This window comes from Eucyclogobius newberryi, unplaced genomic scaffold, assembly GCF_026437365.1.
Source record: "Eucyclogobius newberryi isolate DKJ021-1_F unplaced genomic scaffold, fEucNew1.0.hap1 SCAF_2, whole genome shotgun sequence".
Taxonomy (NCBI): domain Eukaryota; kingdom Metazoa; phylum Chordata; class Actinopteri; order Gobiiformes; family Gobiidae; genus Eucyclogobius; species Eucyclogobius newberryi.
Window position 1 is genome coordinate 39,567,026 of NW_027315834.1, and position 14,211 is coordinate 39,581,236.

The following is a 14,211-nucleotide window of genomic DNA, read 5'->3' on the forward strand; positions in this document are numbered from 1 at the left end:
TGTGGCTAAGAATAACTCTGCTGTAATATTTTGTCAGTAAAGAAAGTTTTAAGCTTCCAATTTGTCCATTTGTCAAAATTTGTTTTTAAATATCATTTACATTTTCAAGTTGTTGATGGTCTGGGTTATAAAGTATTACAATACATATTTAATTAATACATAAACAAAACGATGTAAAAAATATTACAGTGGCATGTAATCATACTAGAACAATATTTTGTGTCAAAGTGTAAAATAATATGGACAGTTGGAAAAACAGGAAAGATACTGATGATACATTTTAACAAGTTTAAAAAGTTTAAAGGTACATATCTCCATGGAGATGTTGCATTGTCTGGAATATTACCTAGATAAGAATTAAACGTATCTATCCTGTATTTATTCAATTACATGGAAAATACATGGAAAAATCTGTCTTAACATTAGTGAAATTGCCTCTCCACAGATCTGACCTGGCCTGACCAGCCAGTCCCTCCTACATTCTGTTCAAATGCAGAAGGGTCTGGAATCCCACCCAGTCGCTCCAATTTCCAAAGGGAGTGATTGACAGGCGGATTAACCAATCAGACAAACGCGTTGTCCAAACAAACACGGTGCCTTACGAGGAAAGAATAAAAATAACACAGACTGAGAACTGTTACCGACTTCTGCTGAGTCAACATGCGATGCAATAAACTCTGTCAATCTGAGGTAAATTAACTTATATATTTTGTTCTGAATGTTCCAAAAATATTTGAGAGACGTCTTCCGCATTTGAGAGACACGTGACACAAAGTCTTCTGCATTTGAGAGACACGTGACCCAAAATCTTCTGCATTTGAGAGACACGTGACACAAAATCTTCCACATTTGAGAGACACGTGACACAAAGTCTTCTGCATTTGAGAGACAGGTGACCCAAAATCTTCTGCATTTGAGAGACACGTGACACAAAGTCTTCTGCATTTGAGAGACACGTGACACAAAGTCTTCTGCATTTTAGAGACACGTGACACAAAGTCTTCCACATTTGAGAGACACGTGACACAAAGTCTTCTGCATTTGAGAGACACGTGACACAAAGTCTTCTGCATTTGAGAGACACGTGACACAAAGTCTTCCACATTTGAGAGACACGTGACACAAAGTCTTCCACATTTGAGAGACACGTGACACAAAGTCTTCTGCATTTTAGAGACACGTGACACAAAGTCTTCCACATTTGAGAGACACGTGACACAAAGTCTTCTGCATTTGAGAGACACGTGACACAAAGTCTTCTGCATTTGAGAGACACGTGACACAAAGTCTTCCACATTTGAGAGACACGTGACACAAAGTCTTCCACATTTGAGAGACACGTGACACAAAGTCTTCTGCATTTGAGAGACACGTGACACAAAGTCTTCTGCATTTGAGAGACACGTGACACAAAGTCTTCTGCATTTGAGAGACACGTGACACAAAGTCTTCTGCATTTGAGAGACACGTGACACAAAGTCTTCCACATTTGAGAGACACGTGACACAAAGTCTTCTGCATTTGAGAGACACGTGACACAAAGTCTTCTGCATTTGAGAGACACGTGACACAAAGTCTTCTGCATTTGAGAGACACGTGACACAAAGTCTTCTGCATTTTAGAGACACGTGACACAAAGTCTTCCACATTTGAGAGACACGTGACACAAAGTCTTCTGCATTTGAGAGACACGTGACACAAAGTCTTCTGCATTTGAGAGACACGTGACACAAAGTCTTCCACATTTGAGAGACACGTGACACAGTCTTCCACATTTGAGAGACACGTGACACAAAGTCTTCTGCATTTGAGAGACACGTGACACAAAGTCTTCTGCATTTGAGAGACGCGTGACACAAAGTCTTCCGCATTTGAGAGACACGTGACACAAAGTCTTCTGCATTTGAGAGACACGTGACACAAAGTCTTCTGCATTTGAGAGACACGTGACACAAAGTCTTCTGCATTTGAGAGACACGTGACACAAAGTCTTCTGCATTTGAGAGACACGTGACACAAAGTCTTCCGCATTTGAGAGACACGTGACACAAAGTCTTCTGCATGTGAGAGACACGTGACACAAAGTCTTCTGCATTTGAGAGACACGTGACACAAAGTCTTCTGCATTTGAGAGACACGTGACACAAAGTCTTCCGCATTTGAGAGACACGTGACACAAAGTCTTCCACATTTGAGAGACACGTGACACAAAGTCTTCCACATTTGAGAGACACGTGACACAAAGTCTTCTGCATTTGAGAGACACGTGACACAAAGTCTTCCACATTTGAGAGACACGTGACACAAAGTCTTCCACATTTGAGAGACACGTGACACAAAGTCTTCTGCATTTGAGAGACACGTGACACAAAGTCTTCTGCATTTGAGAGACACGTGACACAAAGTCTTCTGCATTTGAGAGACGCGTGACACAAAGTCTTCTGCATTTGAAAGACGCGTGACACAAAGTCTTCCACATTTGAGAGACACGTGACACAAAGTCTTCCCCATTTGAGAGACACGTGACACAAAGTCTTCTGCATTTGAGAGACACGTGACACAAAGTCTTCCGCATTTGAGAGACACGTGACACAAAGTCTTCTGCATTTGAGAGACACGTGACACAAAGTCTTCCGCATTTGAGAGACACGTGACACAGTCTTCCGCATTTGAGAGACACGTGACACAAAGTCTTCCGCATTTGAGAGACACGTGACACAAAGTCTTCTGCATTTGAGAGACACGTGACACAAAGTCTTCTGCATTTGAGAGACACGTGACACAAAGTCTTCCACATTTGAGAGACACGTGACACAAAGTCTTCTGCATTTGAGAGACACGTGACACAAAGTCTTCTGCATTTGAGAGACACGTGACACAAAGTCTTCCACATTTGAGAGACACGTGACACAAAGTCTTCTGCATTTGAGAGACACGTGACACAAATTAGCGGCGGTGGTTGGACCAGTTCATGATTGGAGAGGTTTTTTGACGCCCCCTAATGGCCCGAATCCAGACCCTTCTGCTTTTGAACAGAATGTGGGAGGGACTGGCTGGCAAGATCTGACCAGTAGCTTCAACCATTTTGACACCCCCTCCTCTTGTTTCCATGGAGATAGAGTAGTGTAATTTCATATTTTAGAATATTCCATGCATACAGTCTATAATAATAAACATCTCAATTTAAGCAAGCAAGAAAAAGCCCTTCCACAAGAAAAGTTACATAGTGCACCTTTAAATCATCCATTGCACAATGTCACTATTTTTGGAATATAAAGTATGACGGGTTCACTGAATTTAATTTGGAATGAGTGCCCGGGGCAGAGCAAAAGGGAGTTTTCAAGCAATGCAGCTTTAATTATGTTGAAAACTGTTATTATTAGGCCCGAGCGCCACAAGCTGGCGAGAGGCCTATTAATCTCGTAAGGCCGTGCGAAGCACGGCTGCGAAACTGCGCACGAAATCGAGCGCGAAGCGCTCGCCCACTTCCAAACACTCACTAACGCACTCCTTCACTCATGCACGCCCCGTGCATACTAATTAGTAGTAGGAAAATGGAACATTACCGTTGTAAACGGGCGAAGCCCGTGCAAAAGTGCGCACTAAACGAGCACTTTACATTGAGATGACGACCGCGAAGCGGTCGTCATCCCCATATAAAGCACTCATTTGCGCTAAGTAGCTCACGAATACGTTCCCCATCTCTTGCATGTTCCGTACATATAAGCATGTAATGCAAAAAATGAACATTATTACTGTATAGAGGGCCAAAAACACAAAGTGGGCGGAGCCCACTCAAAATTAACGAAAGTATCCGTCAGTGACCAGGGACCCACACCATGAGGTAGGAAAGCGCGAGCGCTTTCCGAAAATGTATAGTTTATGATATTTGGAAAATGGGAAACATTGTTTTCGCATCGGAATATTATTCTTTCTTCTTCTTCTTCTTCTTCTTCTTCTTCTTCTTCTTCTTCTTCTTCTTCTTCTTCTTCTTCTTCTTCTTCTTCTTCTTCTTCTTCTTCTTCTTCTTCTTCTTCTTCTTCTTCTTCTTCTTCTTCTTCTTCTTCTTCTTCTTCTTCTTCTTCTTCTTCTTCTTCTTCTTCTTCTTCTTCTTCTTCTTCTTCTTCTTCTTCTCGGGACCAACCCCCCTATTTTTCACCCAGTGAACATTGACGAAAAGTCACAAAAATTTGCACACCTCTAAAAATCGTGCCTCTCTACATTCTGGCTATTTCCCTTTTCTAAAATAAAAAAAATTGGCGCGTCAGCGCCCCCAAATGTACCAAAAATGCATTGAGAGATGGGAAATGACCCAAAAAAAATCTGATCGTAGAATCATGAAATTTGGCGCAGAGGTAGATGGTAACAAGAGAAGTAAAAAATATTATTACGGCAACGCCGTCCGCCCAACCAAATGTTGGCCATATTGCTTCAAAAATGGCTAAACATGACTTCGGAGTTTTTCCAAACGTCGTACTTTTACGAACTCCTCCCAGGGCGTTGGCCCTAAAAAGCTGAAATTTGGTGAAAATGCTACTGAGGAGTGGGACATCAAAAGTTATCCAAATTACATTGATACCTGTCACGGTCTCTGTGCGGCAAAGCCGCAAACTGTAGCAAGAATTTCAGAAATCTCCCAAATTTAACATTTCTGCCGTTTGCGCAGATAAAGTCCGAATTGCGTCAAATTAGAATCAGTTGTTAAACTCTTTGCCCTAAACCTACTTGAAGTGAAATAAATTAATTTGGAGCCACAGCGCCCCCTACAGATTTTATATGGAGGTTAAATATTTAGTTTTGCGAAATTATATGAAATTTGACACACAACTCAATTTTGGCATCCCCATCAAAAAAGTCAATGAGACCCATGTCATAATTGTTATGGCGTTGCCGTAACGATGACCGAAACCTTCCATGTTATTCCAATGGGGAAATCGCCAGAACATGTTTACACTTTAGACTTTCACAAACTCCTCTTAGGGCGTTAGACATATTAACCTGAAATTTGGTGAGACTCATCTTCAGGGGTGGACCATCAAAAGTTATCCACATTTTTATTCAAAGAGTCACGGTGTCTGTGCGGCAAAGCCGCACATTTTGCCAAGAATTCAAAATAAAATTGCTTTTTGATGGTAAAACAAAGGGGAGAAGATGTGACAGCGTCACAGATTCAGCAGTAAGCGTAATAAAAGGACAATTGGGGCGCGTTAGCGCCCCCTCCTCTTGCGGCGTGGCGGCGGCGTAGCGAGGGCCGATCATTGCCGCTTGCGGCTATATTTTTAATTGAAATTGAGCTAATAACTTCTCCCCTTTCACTCACCATTACTCCCACTTACTAATAATGAGTTGCTCTACATCTTTCTTGGCCTTCTGAGGCAGTCTGAGTCACCCAGTGCTTTTATGCTTGTGTTCATCCCTGAGTCATCCCCACCTTGTCAGGGCACAGATGGCAGAGTTTTGCGTGGCACAGAGGAGCAGGAGTTTGGAGCCGGGTCCCTGGACATGTGTCAAGTCTGCTCCCTCTGTGAGAGCCACCATTAGCAACAGAGTGGCTGATCGGCTGCCATCAGACATGGCCACTGTCCCTAAGTTTGGTGCGACTAGTGTGTCGAGCGGGACATGTGAGGACTTGGACCGCTCGTGATGAGATGAAGAGAGCAGCGCGGAGAGGGAAAGGAACGCCATTGTAACTAACACATTTTGGTTTCACATTCTTAAAGGCGGTATGGACGATTTTTCGGCGAAGAACGCAGGCGGAACTGCGCATGCGCACTCCTCCGTGCGGACCGATACAACACACACGTGCGTTTGTTTATTGGCGCAACGGAGCGCATCGCATCGCTCGTCTCCCGTAGATTTCTGTCCACTTCTGCATCAGCTCGAACTGTCTTTCTCCGTCTTCATTTTGCCCTGAGGGAACTATATTATGATAGATCCATGCGCTTAGGCACGCGGAAACGTGGGGACGAGCCTGACGCGGCTGCAGGTGAGCGATAGGTGCGTTTTATAATTGATACGTGGCAGGACAAATGATTTATCCACGCCACAAGGAAATATGATAAAAAAAATTGCTGAAAAAAATTGTCCATACCAGCTTTAAGTATCAACTGTGATAACAAGTGTTGGGGCCATCCATCTCTTTGTTGGGGAATAATGCAATGTTTGGACACTTAACAAGGATAGCAGCAAATTGTGAGTATTGAGTGTTTGTCATGTGGTGCCGCTGTCCAAATCATGTTGTAGTTCAATCTGGGGGCGTGGCAGTGATCTAATAACAGCAAAGAAAGTTTGATTTGTTAAACATTACCAAATGTCAAAGACTCAAGAAGCTTTCAGATCCTAAAGCATCAGCAGATTAATTAAATGAATTAGTTTTTTTGCCCTCACAATTGATCACTATGTTCTATTCAATTTTATTTTGTCTCAATAAAACAAATAATTGTATATTTCTTGACCTCAACCAGACAGGCTTTTATTGCCATTAAATTACTGAATCTCAATTGATTTGTTTAATAGTGTAGCCCTATATTAACTATATATTACCCTCTCTGTTGCTGAATCTTTATGAGGAACATAAGGAAAGCCTAAATGAACAAACTCATTTAGAAACTGAATGGAACTGAACCCAGTGAGAACGTAAAACACTCAAACAGGTAGTAAGACAATATCTGTGTTTTGACGAACATTATTTTAGTAAAACAAATGTTATTATTTATTGCCATATAATTTCCTCAAGCATTAAATTGCATATTAATAGCACCTTGAGTCCAAGAGCGCATTCAACCACAGAATTATTGGTCTGTTTATAAAGATCAAATTGTATTGCTGCGATTTGCTCTAGATATACATTGCTCCTTAAATCCTACAATGTGAAACAAATCTACTAACAGAATGAGCTGTTTATTGATCGTTACAATTAAGTGTTAATGCTCTTTATTTAATCACTGCTTGAATGTCATACCTGGTCATAGTTTGAGGCCTTTAGGTTGTGGCTGTAGGTTCAAAAGGTTTTCCTTCCCCAGAGCAGCATGAATGTAGCTTTCTAAGGAAAAGAGAGCGAGAAGAAGTTGTGATATATGATCTTCAATTCAAAGGATTTCACACCACATTAAGCATGTGAGCCACACAGCGTTCCTTCATATGGAAAAGTCTTAAATAAGAGTCAGATGAAAGTGTCAGGTTAGTACTGGAGATCCCTCCCATCTCTCTGTGTGCCAGTGTGGGCCGCTAAGCTGTTCTTAAAGATACTGTCGGGAGCACAAAACCCACAGCTGCAAACTGTCTCCTTCTATTTGGATTAAGCAAAAGAAGATATGTGGCGAATAAGGAGAAGGGGCGGAGGAGAAAAGATGAATGAAGACCTAAGAAGAGAGGAAACTACTCAAGGAGCAAGTGCAGAAAGTGGAGAAGATGAAGTGATCCAGGAGTGTAGACATGATTACGCTGCAATTATGCAAAATAGTGCAATATGAAAGTTATAACAAAATGCTTGAACAAATAGGAGTTCAAAAGTGCAGGTTCATTATACATTTCTGGCTTTTTTTCAGCAATTACACAATCTTAAATCAATTACAGAATACTTAAGGGAAATAATTGCAGTAAAATAAAATAAGATAATAAATAATAAAATAAGAACAACCAAGAGTCGCCCGGTACAAGCAGAAATAGATGAACTTTTAATTAAGTATTTTCCATGTGTGATTTATCTTTTTAAAGGCCTGTGGATTTTATTAGACAAAAAAAGTAGCATGTTATGGAAGTGGAAATAGGGAGGACCTTCCATGAATTGTCAGACCCAGCAGGTAGGAAGGACTAAAGTAGGCCAAAGCGCTGCGGAGGGATTCAACTGGCCATCGTCCAACATATTATGCGTACATACTGTTCTTCAAAGCCCTATTTTGATCACGCTTCTGATTTTCATTTATGATTTATAATAGCAGTTCCTTAGTGTTAAACAGGAATGCCAACTGTGGTAGAAGTGAGAAGTACACGGGAAGTTAATAGAAAATGTCTACTGTCTAATCTTGTCAATCTAAAGTTCATATTTGTTCTGTTTGGAGCATGAGTGGTTGGAATAGTGGCTGGTTGCAAGAGTATTTTAGGCAAGGCAAATATTACACACTGCTTAGTAAGAAACTTGATGTGTAATGAGTGAAAATTATCAAAGATTACAAGTAGAATACATACATATTTATAATCATCCAACACCTTAGATTCTCTAGTTGTGTTCTTCAATGTGCCAGTGTAATCAGACAAGCCATTGTATCCATTTCACTTCAATTACATTTTTTGTAGAGCCCATAATCACAACAGCAACAAAAAAGACAGAAAGTTATGATATCCAAACAATGAAACAGTAATTGGTCAATAAGACAAGCTAATTCACAGGAAATAAGCACTGCAAGTTCCAACTTATTTTCCAGGTACATTATTGACAATGACAAACGTGCTATAACAATTAATTTACCAGAAGAAAGACTTTCTAAACTAATTGAGTATGCACTTTCCACTATATATCATCATCATCGTGTCGGCCGCTGTTCCTGTAGGAGCAGGACGCCATCACAGCACATCCATGTCCCAGAGCTCGGAGACAGCCAGCCTCATCAAGCGGAGGAGGAGGACGGACAGGACATGAGGACACGTGGAGGGACAGTTTGACTGCTCTTATTGTGTAACCCTGTCACCACTCCACATCACTGCAGAGTACATTAGTGCAGTGTGCCACACCTAACCTCAATCCAACAGCAGCAGCCAACAAAGGTCTATCCTGCTTTGACTGTTAATTACACAGACAAGAGGCATCAGAGGTGCCAGCTGTGGACATGTCACCAGCCATAGCACCAGAGAGGCAAAGGCCGTGGGCGGAGACATAATTAAATGATGTAGGAGCTGTACAGTCGAAGAGGTGCTGCAGGAGAGTTATGATTGTGGGTTTGACTTGAAACATCTTGAGAATCAAAAAGGGGAACATGACGATGAAAAAGAGGCAACGCATTTACAAATCATTGGAATTTTCAGTACACCCTAGAATATTTGGGATCTCATATTAAACGGGCTGTACCCAATTGTTTTCATGTAACAAAGTAAAATCATTTTTTCCCCAGTGTAGATATATTATAAAAGCAGCTCTTAGAGTGAAAATTAGTCTATTGTGTGCTGTCTGCATCTAATAATAATAGAGCATTTTAGTCTCCACAAAGCAGGAAGTGCGCTGTTAGCATGCTAGTTGTTGTTAGCAACATTATCGCGAGCAAAACTTGCTCTGGTGTGAATTCAGAATACTTTAGGCAAGTAAGCAATACATAAAGACAGCTGTAAAGAGTTTAATACTAACTAGATCTGTTTTCACGTTTTTCTGGAAAGTAAAGGATACAGCACCTTTAAGTGGGAAGCACTTTGATGATAGAGAGATAATAGAAATAAGTATGATAAAAAGCTAAAAGAAATGCTCTTGAAAATATATGTATTTACAATGTATTTTTTACACGTTCACAGTGGGTTTGGGGCCTAGGGGGGCATTTCTGCTTAGGGCACCCAATTGGCTTGCAGCAGCCCTGGACTGGATAGTGTTTTGTTTCCTTATCATTTTAACAAATAAACAGTTTTACAATGTATCAATACACACTATTCTAATATTGCATCACTTACAAAGAACAATTGTGCTATTACCCAATTTTAAAAATATCTTCCTGTAATTCCGTTCTTATATACACAGGTAACATTTGAAGAGTCATAAACTAATCTGGTCTATATCCATGACAAATTACAGTGGGACTGATGACACTAAATGCCACTTTGTACTAGTTAACTCCCCCTGTGCTAAATGACAACTCCAAACACAAAGGAAAACATGACAAATGGGAATGACCTTTTATTGGTGTGTTTTTATGGGCCGGAGGATGATTTCTGCAGCACTTCCTCACACCTCGGCTGAATCACACTTTCACAGTTCTGCTTAACACTCGCTGACATCGCGTAAACAGTGGGCGACACTGCAAAAGCAAGGGACCCACATGCGTCTCTCTGCCAGATCACTGAAAATCCTCAGTCAACACAAATAAAAAGGGAAGCCGCTACAAAAGATGAATAATATGAGACACAGAAGCACAGTTCCATTATAAATAAATAATTCTGCATTTTGAAATGTCAAGAAAAAGAGAAAGGAGTGGTAGCCAAAGCCTGAGCAAAAGACAAAAGATTCACTTCTGTAAAACAGTACTAACATACGGTATAACATGTAAAAGTCTCTGTTACACAAGCACAGGAGATGCTTTTCCCAGGGCAGTGTCTGAATGCTGTTCACCCATGAATAACACAATTATGACTTAATTTCATTTGTGTATCTGCTTCTGGTTATTGTTACATGTTGAGCTCAACTCCATCAAGTCATCCAGGAAAAACTGCCCTATCATGCTTTATGTCAAATGAAAGCAGAGTTAAACCTAATTATGTCAATATAGAAAAGGGCAAACATGAAGCATATTGACTATTTTTTCCCTCCTGTCTAATGTATGGATTTTGAGATTAAACATTCTAGCTGATTGGTTGAAGTCAGTTGTTTATTATTTTGCAGCCTTTTGTGTAACATAGGTTGGAACATAGGTGTGAAAATGCAGATATAAACTCCATATGTTCCTGTGCAGGAGGTATAGCTGACAGGACTGATTTTTTTTAGCCAGCACTACCGCTGTCTCTCTCAGGAGGGTCTTCATTAATCAAATGTCACAATGGAAACACTTTGTTCCACTTAACCGCGGGTGGGAAGTCTCTGACAACATCTGCTGTCATTAGGCCCACTGCTAAGTCACAGGCAGGACCTGCAGTGTGGGGGCGCCCCAGGGCACTGTCCTCGCGCCCTTTCTCTTCACCCTTTACACTGCAGACTTCAGACATGACACGGGCAGCTGTGTCCTGCATAAGTTCTCTGACGACTCTGCCATCATCGGACTCATCACGGACGACGATGACGCGGAGTACAGAGGACTGGCGCAGGACTTTGTGGACTGGTGTCAGCGGAACCACCTCCTCATCAACGCGGGGAAGACCAAGGAGATGGTGGTGGATTTCCGCAGACGCCACCCCACTGCCCCCTCACCAGTGAACATCCAGGGACGGGACATTGAGAGAGTGGACTCATACAAGTACCTGGGTGTTCATCTGAACCACAAACTGGACTGGACTCATAACACAGACGCACTGTACAGGAAGAGCCAGAGTCGGCTCTACCTCCTGAGGAGACTCAGGTCTTTTGGAGTGACAGGGCCACTCCTGAAGACCTTCTACGACTCTGTGGTGGCATCAGCCCTCCTGTATGGTGTGGCCTGCTGGAGCAGCAGCATCACAGAGAGGGAGAGGAAGAGGCTGGACAGAGTCATCAAGAAGTCCAGCTCCGTCCTGGGCTGTGCTCTGGACTCGGTGCAGGAGGTGGGGGACAGGAGGGTCCTGGCTAGATTCAAATCTATGCTGGACCATGAGTGTCACCCCCTGCAGGACACTCTCTCCGCTCTGGAGAGCAGCTTCAGTGAGAGACTGATCCACCCTCGCTGTGTCAAGGAGAGGTTTCACAGGTCTTTCCTTCCTGCTGCTGTCAGACTTTATAACAAAAACTGTTAGTACTGAACACCCGCAATACTGACCTAACCTAATACTGATGTGCAATTCTGTCATATGTGCAATTACTGTGAAATTCATGTGCAATCTATGTGCTGTCGTGACACATATTCATGTGCAATTACTGTCGTGATCACATGCAATGGTATTTATGTATTTATTTATTTATTTATTTGTCTATGGGAGTTTGTATTTATTTACAGGAGATCTTCTACTGAAAGTGTTTTTCAGACTTCCTATAAGTGATCTGTTCTTCTGTATCTACCTCTGTATCTTCCTGCGTTGCACCAATGAAATTTCCCCATGTGGGACAATAAAGGAATATCTTATCTTATCTTATCTTAGTATAGTATAGTATAGTATAGTATAGTATAGTATAGTATAAAATGTTGTATACAAAAACTATAATCGAAGAGACAAGCTGCTACTAAGGTTGTCAAAAGTTTAAAAAAATTACAAAAATAGGCTTTTCCTGAACAGTTTTATAATGATCTTGAGCTTTATCAGATATAGTATACATAAAGATAGTTTTGTGTTGAATTTTCTTTTTTATAACCTTTTAACTTTTGTATTACCATTGTGGTATTAAGTATTGAGCAATTAGCTCATTAGCATCTATATTAAATTCAAAATGTTTGTGAATACACTGGCTCTAACAGCACAATCGTAAAGGCTAGCCTTGTTTAATTTAATACAATTATGGGTTTAAAAAGCTTTTACTGATGCCAGCAAGTTTAAAACTTTTAAATTTCATATGAAAAATGCAATAGTAAAAGAGTTTCCAGGCAGTAATATATGGTGTACCCTTGTCAAAGTTTGTTTCGTCAAGACAATGGACAAATAGAGTCAGCAGCGATCAGTTAAACCTAATTGTCTGTTCAGCACTGTGTAAGCAGTCAGCACCACGGACAGCTCAAGCCAGGTCTATTCTTTTAACACTCGATCAGCACTGTACAACTGTGATCTCAAATACATACTGTACATTCACATTGTTTTCATTCCAGCTGCATGGGGTCACAAGCCAGTGTACCTTGATTTGTACCAGTTCTAAGCCTGGACAAATGGACAGAATTATTCTGACTAAAATCTATGCATTTAGATTTGATCAGGCATTTAGACAAGATAAAGAAATGTTATTGTTTTTTTTTTGTTAATTCAAATGCTAAAAAGTGGTGCTGTATGAAACAACTATTCATTTCTAAATAAATTGAAACCGTCTACTTGATGGAGGGCACATGAGCTGCAAACACCTTTCCAGAGGTTAGTGCTGGAGGGGCATGTCTGGGTGTCATGGGCAAGTAGTTTACCAGTGGCGAACCACAGACTTAACAACATTATAAGCAATATATTGATGTGAAAATGCTCTGAAGGTACACTACAGTCTGCCAAGAAGGCCAGTATTTGGCTCGAGTTCAAGTGGGATTGAAGTTACACGTTCTCTTGTGAAAAGACAAACATGCACTAAGCCCTTCAGAGGACAGACCGTGTATATATATATATCTTCTTTTATGCTGCACAGAGGACCTTGGTATTGCTACACAGAAAGACTCACTAATTACTTGAATGCACTGTTCATTCTGCCTGCATGGTGCAATAATATTTCAGCATAATACAGATTTTGTCACCATTAGTGTTGTCACGATACAAACATTTTAAACTTAATTTTGATACTAAAGAATAAACATGCTTCTGAATACCGTTTTAGATAGCACAATAATAATTAAGAATGCTCTTTTAAAGTCAAGGTTTTATTGTTTATTTATTTGTTTATTTATTTGTTTATTTACTTATTTTGGATGGGATTATAGCAAAGGGCTCATTTCCATCCGAGTTCACTCTCGCAACACACTCATTCTCATTCATATACCAGCATACTATTGTTTTTACGTAGTGGTAAAGGAGGAAACCAGAGCACCCAGAAACAAGAGCAAACCCCTGCAGATACAGGGAGAACATGCAAACCCACGCCTGGGAGTCTTACTGTGCCACCATTTTAGAAAAGAGAGTTTTTCAACACAACAGAATATGTCGGTGTAATCCCTCATTCGTCCAGGCGTGTTCCATTGTAGAAAAAGCTTCAGTTTTAGTCATCTGGACTCAGTTAGAAAAAACAGAATAGTTGTATTTAAGTGTTTATTTATTTGATTTACTTTATCAAACATGATCTTTTTCTATTTGTGATGAAGCTTAATATAATTCTAAAGCTGCTCAGGTCCTGTTAAAGTGATTTTTGATTCTTTTGACAACACTATCATATATGTTCTAATATTGGAGGAAAAGGGTATTTTTAAAGAATAAGCAATTTGAAGGGTTGCAATTAGCAAAGCACAAAGACTGCAATATTTAAGTTACATAAATTCCCCTAAATAGTCTGAATATGTATAAAGCATGCCAACTGTGTAGTTTAGACCTCTACAAACAAAGGGATAGGGTAATTGTTCATATTATAGTCGTCTCTTAAATGTTTATGTTGTTGGACATAAGACGATATGGTGATAAAAAAAATAACCTGAAAAGATCCTGTGATGATCTGATATTTCGGTGATATTGTCATATCACGATTCAGTGCTTTTCTGGTCAATGCAGCTCTATGATCAA

The 14,211-nt window shown here is 40.5% G+C and overlaps 1 protein-coding gene across 1 annotated transcript in view; it reads right to left on the bottom strand.

Moving 5' to 3' along the window:
* Positions 1-14,211, bottom strand: part of LOC140368304 (RIMS-binding protein 2-like) — a 71,753-nt gene that overhangs the window by 33,856 nt on the left and 23,686 nt on the right. The window contains 1 exon segment of the mRNA XM_072455281.1: positions 6,962-7,042. The gene's annotated coding sequence lies outside the window, so the exon portion shown is untranslated.